Below are 12,136 nucleotides of genomic sequence, written 5' to 3' on the forward strand. Positions count from 1 at the left end.
GATGAACTACCAGATAGACATATGATACATGTACAATTTGGAGTTTAGTAAGGCGTTCATTATCACTGAACTAGTATTATAAATTTGTTTAGGAGCCAGCTGAAGGACGCCTCCGGCTGCGGGAATTTCTCGCTGCACTGAAGACCTGTTGGTGGCCTTCCACTGTTTTCTGTTCTATGGTCGGGTTGTTGTCTTTTTGACACATTCCCCATTTCCATTCTCAATTTTACAATCATTTATAGAACAATAGTATAAACGAATTAATATGGAACGCCAAAACTGTCTTGTTATGACAATTTTTTATTATATGATGTGCATTTACCTTTATATGCTGTGTACTTTTCATTATATGATGCGCATTTACCTTTATATGATGTGCACTTGTCATTATATGATGTGCATTTACCTTTATGTGATGTGCACTTGTCATTATATGATGTGCAAACACCTTTATATGACGTGCAAATATGCTTATATTATGCGCAACTATCTTTACATTATGTCCACATATCTTAATATGATGTCCAAACATCTTTATATGATGTCCAAACATCTTTATATGATGTCCAACTACACATATATGATGTGCATACATACTTATATGATGTGCATACATACTTATATGATGTGCAAATGTACTTATATGATGTGCAAATGTACTTATATGATGTGCAAATGTCCTTATATGATGTGCAAATATACTTATATGATGTGCAAATATCCTTATATGATGTGCATTTTCCCTTATATTATGTGCAAACATCTTTATAAGGTGTGGTTGTGTCATTATATTGTGTGCTTGTAATCTTATATCATGTGGTTCGGTTAACTTCATTATATGATGTCGAAACGTCATTATGATGTGCTTTCATCGTCGGTACGGTTAATGTCTACGTCATAACTGATTCCGATCTGCTTCTGTCGAATTGATATCAACCCGGATCAAATCTTAAGTTATCTAAAAGGAGAAAAACTTTGACATGTTTGTGCCTCGATTTAAGATAAAAAAAAAAAAACATCACACTAAATATTGATGGAAAATTGTCAAATTATGAATTTATGAATTTTAATCGATGGGTCTACAATAATGAATATACGGGATCTACAATAATGAGCATACGATTAACTTATTACGTTTTAGAAATAGATCTTTAATCTTTTAAGCGAAAGTGCATTTTAAAGATTAAGTGAGACAGTTCATTTTAACAAAAAATAACGTTTCAAACATTTCGGCGGATGATTAAGATCAATTAATACAGGAACTAGTTGAAGAATTTCCCGGCAGCGGCGAAAATATGATAAAACAAATTGTGTGGCTCTTATATATAAGCTGTTTGGTTTGAGTAAAAGCTTGGTGTTGAAGGCCGTAATTTAACCTATAATTGTTTACATTTTACACATTATGACTTAGATGTAGAGTTGTCTCATTGGCACTCATATCATATCTTCCTATTTCTATTCATTGCTAAAGACACCAATGAACTCGAGTCAATTTTAGAAATATTTTATAACGATAGCTACAAAATTATCCTCTCTTGCATATATAATTATACCGTTATGGATGATGTGTTGATTAATTTGTTGATTGGTTGCTTTTAAACTCCACTTTCAACACTATCATACTAATTCGTGGCGGTAATTTTATATTGATGGAAGAAGCGGAAGTCCCCGGAGGGAACCACCAACTTTCGGTACGCAAACTAATAATTCTTTTCAATTAAGATTGGAGTCGAGCTTACCTGGAACGTGTGGGATTCAATTTCACAACCTACATGTAAGTGTTGACAGGCTAGATACATGTACTTTAACCACTCGGCCCCCCAAAAAAAATTTAAAAAAAAGGGAATTAAAAAAAAAGAGATATGGGATGACCTTCAACTCGGTGCATTGACATTTGCTTTCATCTTTTTATTTTGTGTTCATGCATTTATTGCACCTTATATTATTATGAATGTATGCTTGACGTCCAGCGGAAAATTGATATTATATATTTAAAAGACTATGTGGTATGATTGCCAATGAGTCAACTCTCCACAAGACACCAAATGACACAGAAATTAACAACTATAGGTCACCGTACGGTCTTCAACAATATAAGCAAAGCCCATACCGCATAATCAGCTATAAAAGGCCCGAAATGACAAATGTAAAACAATTCAAACGAGAAAACTAACGGCATAATTTATGTACAAAAAATGAACGAAGAACAAATACCGGTATGTAACACATTAACAGACGACAACCACTGAATTACAGGCTCCTGAGTTGAGACAGGTGCATATTCGTACGGGAACATATTAATGTGAAATGAATATTAAATGTTTTAATAGACCGTCACCCTGAGTCAGATTTTTAACATGCTACTTCGTAGAAATCCATTTCACCTTACCCGGACAAATTATTCTGATACCGAGCCGAACTAGTCTTTGATTTTTATTCCTTAATTTAGCAGGAAAGCAGCAAATACGAATTTTAAATTCTTTAGTTTTGAACCGGCCGGAATTCGAACCTACGACCAGCAATACTAGAGGCTAACATGCAACCATGAAAGCACCGCCACTAGACAGTTACCCGTAATATAAAAAAAGGAAAGCCCTTCAGATATACAACTCCGTAAACAGGGCTAACATACTGACTATTGATTTTTTTTTCAGGTGATTGCGGGGGGGGGAAGGAAGGGGGGGGGGGGTGGCATGTTTTTCTGTAAATGTTTGATTCCAAGTTTCTTGAAAGATATTTTATCTTTTTCAGAAGGGAATCAAAATAATTGTTTTCATTGAAAATGAGAGAAAAAATAAAACAATAATGGAATTAAAAAAATGACCATATTATTTTTAATTTTTTTTTTCAATAAAGTCAAAAAATATTGTTTCTTCTGGAACAAGGAAGTACACGTCCTCCTGCCCACACTTCATGTTTACATCAAGACGACCGCAACAGAGATTTGACTTTCGATTTTGACTGGTACATGTACCGATCGTATAAAAATGCAGACATAATCAAATGTCATGCACCGAGTTGAATTCATCCCATATCTCCTTTAATTCCTTTTTTTTGGGGGGGGGGGGGGCTCGGTGGCCGAGTGGTCCAAGTATCTAGCCTATCAACACTTACATGTAGGTTGTGAGTTCGAATCCCACACGTTGCAGGTAAGCTCGACTCCAATCTCAATAGAATTATTAGTTTGCGTACTGAAAGTTGGTGGTTCCCTCCGGGGACTTCCGCTTCTTCCATTAATATACCGCCACGAATTAGTATGAAAGTGTTGAAAGTGGCGTTAAAAAGCAATCAATCAACAAATTAATCAACACATCATCCATACCGGTAAAATTATATATGCAAGAGAGGATAATTTTGTAGCTATCGTTATAAAATATTTTTAAAATTGACTTTTAGTTCATTGGTGTCTTTTGCAATGAATAGAAATAGGAAGATATGATATGAGTGCCAATGAGACAACTCTACATCTAAGTCATAATGTGTAAAAAGTAAACAATTATAGGTTAAATTACGGACTTCAACACGGAGCTTTTACTCAAACCGAACAGCAAGCTATAAATAAGAGCCACACAATTTGTTTTATCATATTTTCGCCGCTGCCGGGAAATTCTGCAACTAGTTCCTGTATTAATTGATCTTAATCTTCCTCCGAAATGTTCGAAACGTTAATTTTTGTTAAAATGAACTGTCTCACTTTATCTTAAAAATGCATTTTCGCTTAAAAGATTAAAGATCTATTTCTACACGTAATAAGTTAACTGTATGCTCATTATTGTAGATCCCGTATATTCATTATTGTAGACCCATCGATTAAAATTCATAATTTGACAATTTTCCATCAATATTTGGTGTGATTTTTTTTTCATCTTAAATCGAGGAACAAACATGTCTTTGAAATAACTTAAGATTTGATCTGGGTTTATATCAATTCTGCAGAAGCAGATCGGAATCAGTTATGACGTAGACAGTAATCATTCTAATCGTAATCATGTTCATTAACCGTACCGACGATGAAAGCACATCATATAATGACGTTTCGACATCATATAATGAAGTTAACCGAACCACATGATATAAGATTACAAGCACACAATATAATGACACAACCACACCTTATAAAGATGTTTGCACATAATATAAGGGAAAATGCACATCATATAAGGATATTTGCACATCATATAAGTATATTTGCACATCATATAAAGATGTAAAGATGTTTGGACATCATATGAAGATGCTTGGACATAATGTAAAGATAGTTGCGCATAATGTAAAGATAGTTGCGCATAATATAAGCATATTTGCACGTCATATAAAGGTGTTTGCACATCATACAATGACAAGTGCACATTATATAAAGGTAAATGCACATCATATAATGACAAGTGCACATCATATAAAGGTAAATGCACATCATATAATGAAAAATGGTTATAACAAGACAGTTCCATAAATTAAATATATATGATGCATTCCTTGTTGTACCTAAAATAAAATAGACCACCCAAGGAAAATATCTACTATGCACATCATATAAGTATGTATGCACATCATATAAGTATATGTGCACATCATATATGTGTAGTTGCACATCCTATAAAGATGTTTGGACATCATATAAAGATGTGTGGACATCATATAAAGATGTTTGGACATAATGTAAAGATACTTGTGCATAAAATAAGCATAATTGCACGTCATATAAAGGTGTTTGCACATCATACAATGACAAGTGCACATCATATAAAGGGAAATGCACATCATATAATGACAAGTGCACATCATATAAAGGTAAATGCACATCATATAATGAAAAATGGTTATAACAAGACAGTTTTGGCGTTCCTTAAATTAAATATAGTTGATGCATTTCTTGTTGTACCTAAAAACAATTCAGACCCCTTAAGGAAAATATCTACTGTGAAATAAGTTATAGTTACATTACACCTGTCAAACACATATGTACACCTTAAAATCTTTGATAAATCAGATACCATTCCCTATTTATTATGCTAAATCAAAAGGAGACAAAAGCCCAAAAAACATAAAAATTACTAATGAACCAAAAACATGGGATCACAGTCAGATGCAAACTGTCTGACAGACATCATGAGAGACCTAACATGTATTGAATTTCCATACACCACATATCAGTGCTTATAGTAACTGAAAATGGGACTAAACTACATAAGCTAAAAATTGACCAATGCACCTTGAAAATTGTCAAGGTCAAGGTAAACCGACTTTACATATATATACATATATTAACACGTTACACAATAGTTATTCACCAAATACATATACCAAGTTTACTAACTGCTTATCATATTTGAGATATAAACCAAAAACACCAAAAACGCATATTCGGTTTAACGAAGTTATTTTAGCTGATTCACTCGCTGGCGGGACAAAATGGTTCGTTTGCAATTGGAAAACAGGAAACCACTACTTATAGGTACCAATTTGTTATATGAACAGTTCTTTGACAAAAGAGTAGAATTGTGTATATAATAGTTAACCGTTTTTATTTCTACAGAAAATCTAACAAAAATTACTTGACGTTCCAAAATCAGTAGTTTATGTGTTTTTTTTTTTTGTTCAAACACATATATATATTCTTGAAGATTTTATTGTATCGATAAACTAGTTTCGTGTGAATTATTGTTATTAATTGTTATATTATTATAAGACAAAAAACCGATCCCTAATCAGAGAACAGGACAATTTTTTTAGTTTGGTGCGTTTTCTTATTGTTCGCTGGCTTGATGCATCTTATCATTTGCTGGTTTTATGCATCTTATTGGTCGCTGGCTTCTGGTTGAGTCTGGTAACAGATTTTATGGTCTCATGGTAGCCTGTTTTTGTCGAGTGTTTTGGTCGTGGTATCGACTTTGGTCAGGTCAAGCAGGATCTTGACAATGTGTTTTACTGTCCTTTTGCCCAGGATAAACAATTTATAATTAGGTAGGATGACATGTCCTGATGACTATTACATTGTGTGACAGCACATTAAAATCGGGCTAAGCGTGTCCTTCCAGTACTGTAAAAGGATGGTTCAAATGCATTGCAAAGTTCTGAAAATATATTACCATAGCTAGGTTCACACTGCCGATCAGACCTACTCGATCAAGTCCTATCAAAATAAATTGATCCATCGGGAATAATGTTCTGAGTAGTCTGCCTTGTTGGCATCGCTACGACTTTCTACCCGACAACATTTGACTTGTCAAAAAAATTCGAGAAGGGAGCGAAAAACAAGGCATTCGAGAAAAGTTCGGGTAAGCATCGAGTAGCAGTTGAATTGATAGGTAAAGGTTTATGTAGATAACGGGTTTTGGTGAAATACAAATATTTTACGGATCAGAACTTCATCAATATCGGATCACTTTCCGATCAGCGCCATCTAAGTTGATTTATGGTCCAGACCAACCCGACCAATTCCCAATTGCTTCCCGATCACTGCGTTCATCATTAAGGTTTTTCTGTTAAGTAGTAATCGAAAATTGAAATTCGAAATAGGGATGTGTCAAAGTGACAAAAACCCGACCAAATAGCGAAAAACAGCCGACGGCCACAAATGGGTCTTCAACACAGTACGAAAATACCGCAAACGGAAGCCGGGCATCAGCTTGGCCCTAAACAAAATGTACATTAGTTTAATGCAGTAGTAATCGTTACTTCCAAACTTGGCTTATCTTAAATGATTTAACTATTTATAACTTTTTAAATGTGTTAATATATTGTGCATTACCATATATTTCCCATAACAATAATATAAAAGATGAGCTTTTAGCGTGTAGTTGACGATCACCATGAATAAATCAATGACTTTTAATATTTATGATAATGTCAATAGTTTAATTAAATCGTTTTTGATATCATAAAGTAATACCTAATGAAAAATAAAGCTACATTTATAGAAAAAAGTATAATATCAATATCCAAAATTCATATTAAAAATTGCTGTTAAAAATCATTTGACTTAACACAAAAAGACATCATCATGGCAAATAGACATAAAACAGAGAATATAACAAGATCACTCACGATTTAAAAACGTGAACCTAATTTGTTTAAATTAATCAGTTAGGCATACAATCTCAATTTTGTCGTTGTTCGACAAATTATATATACCTAAGTTTAAGCTTTTTGTTTTGGCAGCTTTCAAAGAAGTGTAAACATTTTTCTAATATTAATTTAATTGTTGTTCTAGATTTTTGAATTAATAAAGACAGCAGTAGTTTACCCCTGTTTAATTCAAATACATCAACTATGAGAGAAAAACAACAGAACAACAGCACTTTTAAACGGCTGAAATATGATTCAAAATGATTTAGCATTCTAATATGACGTCCTAATTACGCTTTGTAAACAAAGCCGTGTTCTAATGAGCACAAAATATGTTTGACACATGCCCACAAATTAACTGTTTATATTAAAGTTATTTCCATTGTTATCCTATAAAATATATACAGTCAAGTAGCTCACATAAACTTTTATAATATACGTTATATCGAACAACAGATATTTACCCTGCTCGTATTTTTTTTAAACTTGTCAAATATGAAAATCTAGGGGAGGAAACGAGAACAGCTAAACATTTTTACGGTATTTTTGTACGCTTCGACCTATAAAAATACTGCATTTGTCATATTAGAATCGAAATAATTCCTTCATGTCATGCCTTATGCTCATTTTAACATGGGTAGGCATTATTTTTGACAACATTTTACACCTCGCTAACGCTCAGTGTAAAATATTGACAAATATAATGCCTACCATGTTAAAATGAGCATAGAGCATGACATGAAGGAATTATTTCTTAAATTTACTATATGAAAAAAACATGAAATGACAATTTGTCATTTTTGCCTACATATTTTATGTAAAACTTTACAATACATACCGTTAGTAGAAGTTCGAATTGTCATCTGACGGTAAACGTTCTAGCTACCAAGATATAAAGCAGACATAGCCTTAGTCACGGTGAATATTTACTTACGAATTGTGTATTGAAGGGCATCGTGTATCTTAAGGGACTTAACATTAAAGGATGGTGTTTGATGTTATATTAACATGCAATTATCTCTCTCCTTATTTTAAATGAGTTTCCTTTACGGCTGACAAGACCATCTTAACTATTTATAATCTCAATGATACATCAGAAAGTCTTTGCTTTTGATAGCTTATTGTATAAAAAAGGTATTAACAAAAATGTCAAACTAACAAAAAGTGAATGAAAATTGTTAATTTATATATTAGTCTATATCAACTCAAAACAGCAGTCATATTTCCGTCTAGGTACAATCATTTGCAGATAGAATGTAAAGCCAAAGCTGGTTTATAGATAGCTAAACTTTCCATTTGTTTGACAGTCGTTCATAGATTTGCTTTCAGTGGTAATTAGTTATCAAAGGTTCCACGATTATAATTCAATACGCCGGATAAGAAAATCATAAGTTTTTCGAAAAATTCGATTATACATTGTTATTTGGATGGAGAGTTGTCTCATTGGCACTCACACCACATCTTTCTATATCTATATAAATGATATTCATATCAACACCGAAGTGCTGACTACTGGGCTGGTGATACTCTCGGGGACGAAACGTACACCAGCAGTGGCATCGACCCAGTTGTGTAAATAGTTATCAAAGGTATATGAAATATAATTTGCTACACCAGACGCGTGCAACATTTACATAACTTGCAAGCAACCCGAGCAGACAGAATTGGTCAGGTAACAATATTTTGAATCCAGCAGCTAAAACTATGTAGATATACATCACAGACATATACTTTCTTGATTGACAACATATTTATTACGTTCGGAGGACGTGTTTTTCAACAGATTGTCAGCATTCCAATGGGAACACCGACTTGTTTCCTTATTATTATGAGGCTGACTTCATGCAGGAACCTCTTAGGAAGAAAGATAACTCTACTTTCCGCTATAAAGATGATGTTCTTTCACTAAATAATTAAAAATTTGGTGACTATGTGGAACGCATCTATCCCATTGAACTACAGTTAAAGGATACTACAGATACAGTTAAGTCAGCTTCATATCTTGACTAACATCTAGAAATTGACAATGAGGGTCGGTTGAAAACAAAACTTTACGACAAAAGAGATGATTTCAGCAGCTTTTCAATTGTGAACTTTCCATTCCTAAGTAGCAACATTCCAGAAGCACCTGCATACGGGGTATATATCTCCCAATTGATACGATATTACCGTGCTTGCATTTCCAATCATGATTTTCTTGATAGCGGGTTGCTGCTCACAAGGAAGCTATAAAACCAAGAGTTCCAAATGGTGAAGTTGAAATCATCCCTCCGTAATTTTACGGACGCCATCACGAGTTGGTTGAGCGCTATGGAATAACCGTTTCACAAATTATATCGGATATGTTCCTCACGTCAAACTACAATCCCCTTCCCATTCATGAATGTGACTACCGAATTAGACTATTTACCGGATTTGTTATCACATAAACAACACGACGGGTGCCATATCTGGAGCAGGATCTGCTTACCCTTCCGGAGCACCTGAGATCACCCCTAGTTTTTGATTGGGTTTGTGTTGTTTATTCTTTAGTTTTCTATGTTGTGTCATGTGAACTATTGTTTGTCTGTTTGTCTTTTTCATTTTTAGCCATGGCGTTGTCAGTTTGTTTCCGATTCATGAGTTTAACTTCCCTTTGGTATCTTTCGTCCCTCTTTTTTAATTAGAAAATAAAAAAAAAATGAATATAAGAATGACTGTGTAAGTTATAAAAAAAATAGTGCGTAATAGTATCAACTTTCCAGGTAAAGCACAAATCAAGTAAAATATAAATAGAAGGAACAAAATATCAATACAAGGTAAAAAAATAGTGTTATGTACAAAAAATGAACAAAAACAATCATGCAAAACAACAACAAACAACAACCACTGAATAACAGGCTCCTGACTTAAGACAGACACATACATACAGAATGTGATAGGGTTAAACAAGGGATTCCAACCCTCCCCCTCATCTGGAACATATGTGTAACAGTTCAACATAAGAACGGAAACTGTTTACAATTTTGGATTTAGTAGTGTTAATCTCTGTATAATGGCGTAGTTCGGGTATTATTATGACCTGTGTTTATAGCCAATCCCAAATACACCGCTTGATGGTGTGCCTAACAACGACAGAAAATACCGATTAGGTAACAGCTGACATATTTGAAACGGTATCGGGTTCGACCCGGAACTTGTTAATTATAGGTAATTTTTGTTATGTGGAAAACAAATGGGCTTGAAATGATGTCATTTTTTTACCAACACCATTGTCTCATTCTCTGCTACTCATACTTTGTAAAACGTCAACAGTGTCTAAGAAGAAAATTTATGAACCAGGGTATGTCAAAAAACGTCTGGTCCTTTTTCTAAAATGTTCATCGGGGATTTCCAGACCTTGTTGATAAATTTCCGTATCGACTTCACTTGTGGTACGCGATGATCTTGAAGTATTGATGTACTGACGTTATTTATTATTCTAATACAGTGTTTTTATTTTTATTTTCTTATGCATATCACTTTTTTTTGTGTGATATCGAATTGACTTGGCTCTGTATTAATACATCCTGGTGTGGTATTGTGCTATGGTAAATTTTTGTATTCTTGTTTTTCGAATTTGCTGATGATTTGATTGGTGTTTTATTGCTTTTCATTTCATATGAATGGGATAATAGCCCAATATTGACTGCTTTACCCCATTTGTTTTACATTTTTACCTATTATGTCTGTGTGTTTTGTTCACGCATCGTTGTTAATATAATGGAGTTTTATGCGTCTGTCATACAATCGGGGGTTAAGCTAGCTATAAAACCTGGTCGAACCCACAATGCTTTACATAAGAAAATGCCTTCACCAAGTCAAGAATATGACACTTGTAATCCATTGGGTTCAAGTGTTTGATCTTTTGATTTTGCGTTTTGATTATGACCCTTCCATATAATGCGGCGTTCAATATTTTTGGGATTTTACTTTATACTATTATATATCAAGTTGAATTATTTGATTCGTCGTTATTCCAGTGGTAAAGATGCGTACTTCAAATTTATTTGGCTTTTATAAATATTTTGATATGAGCGTCACTGATGAGTCTTATGTAGACGAAACGCGCGTCTGGCGTACTATACTATAATCCTGGTACCTTTGATAACCAATTAAAAGAGACACGAGGTAATGGGGTCTGCATGTAATGTCTCTAAAATTTGTGTTAGGTTGTCCATTGTTCAGCAATCAATTTTATTATGCAATGTAAAGGTAGATTACTTGGTGCGACTGTCATACAAGTGAGAGGTTTAGCGCTATAAAACTAGGTTCAATCCACATTTTTTTGGTAATACATTCTAGAAAGCTGTACTTTTTACTTTCATTAATTGTCATTAAGAATACTATTTCACTAATATAATCCTACATTGTTTCAAATAAAGTTCTTAGCTCTGTTATTTTATCACAGTGTATTTTTTTGGAATCTTTCTTCCAGGGCAGCTGGTTTAATTGTAGACAATGACCCTGAATATGCACCCTGTGCAAATGAGGAAATTGTAAACAGGAACAAGTCTCGGATACACATATCTATAATTAAAAATAAAATAAAAGGTAACATGTTCCAAGACTAGCTTTTTATATTTCTGTATCTAGAATCAATATAATAAAATACACTCATCATAGATACCAAGTTTTTTTTATTTACGCCAGACGCCCAAGGCAATACAGAAGTAAGAGAATTTGTACGCTGAAGAAAGGAGTAGGGACAATAAGGCCCTTATTTGGCCCCAATATTACTGCAAATTTCAAAGTTATGATACATATACTTTTATTTGCCATTAATAGACTAAGGTATCAGGTATTCAATAATAAAAAAGAACTTTCACGCTTATAGAGGTAACCATGGCAACAATCATGATGAAATTTGTATATTTTGAAATAATTCTTGATTTTCTTGGATTTTATAATTAATCAACTTTAATGCATATTTTAGATTTGCGAAGTATGTATGCACATCTTTGTGTTTGATGAGATTATTTCAACAGGTATAATAAAGCTTCTTTAAAATTATTTTTGTTGTTTCTTGGCTGCACACGATGTATCCACA

Source organism: Mytilus galloprovincialis, chromosome 13 (genome assembly GCF_965363235.1).
Source record: "Mytilus galloprovincialis chromosome 13, xbMytGall1.hap1.1, whole genome shotgun sequence".
NCBI classification, from domain to species: Eukaryota; Metazoa; Mollusca; class Bivalvia; order Mytilida; family Mytilidae; genus Mytilus; species Mytilus galloprovincialis.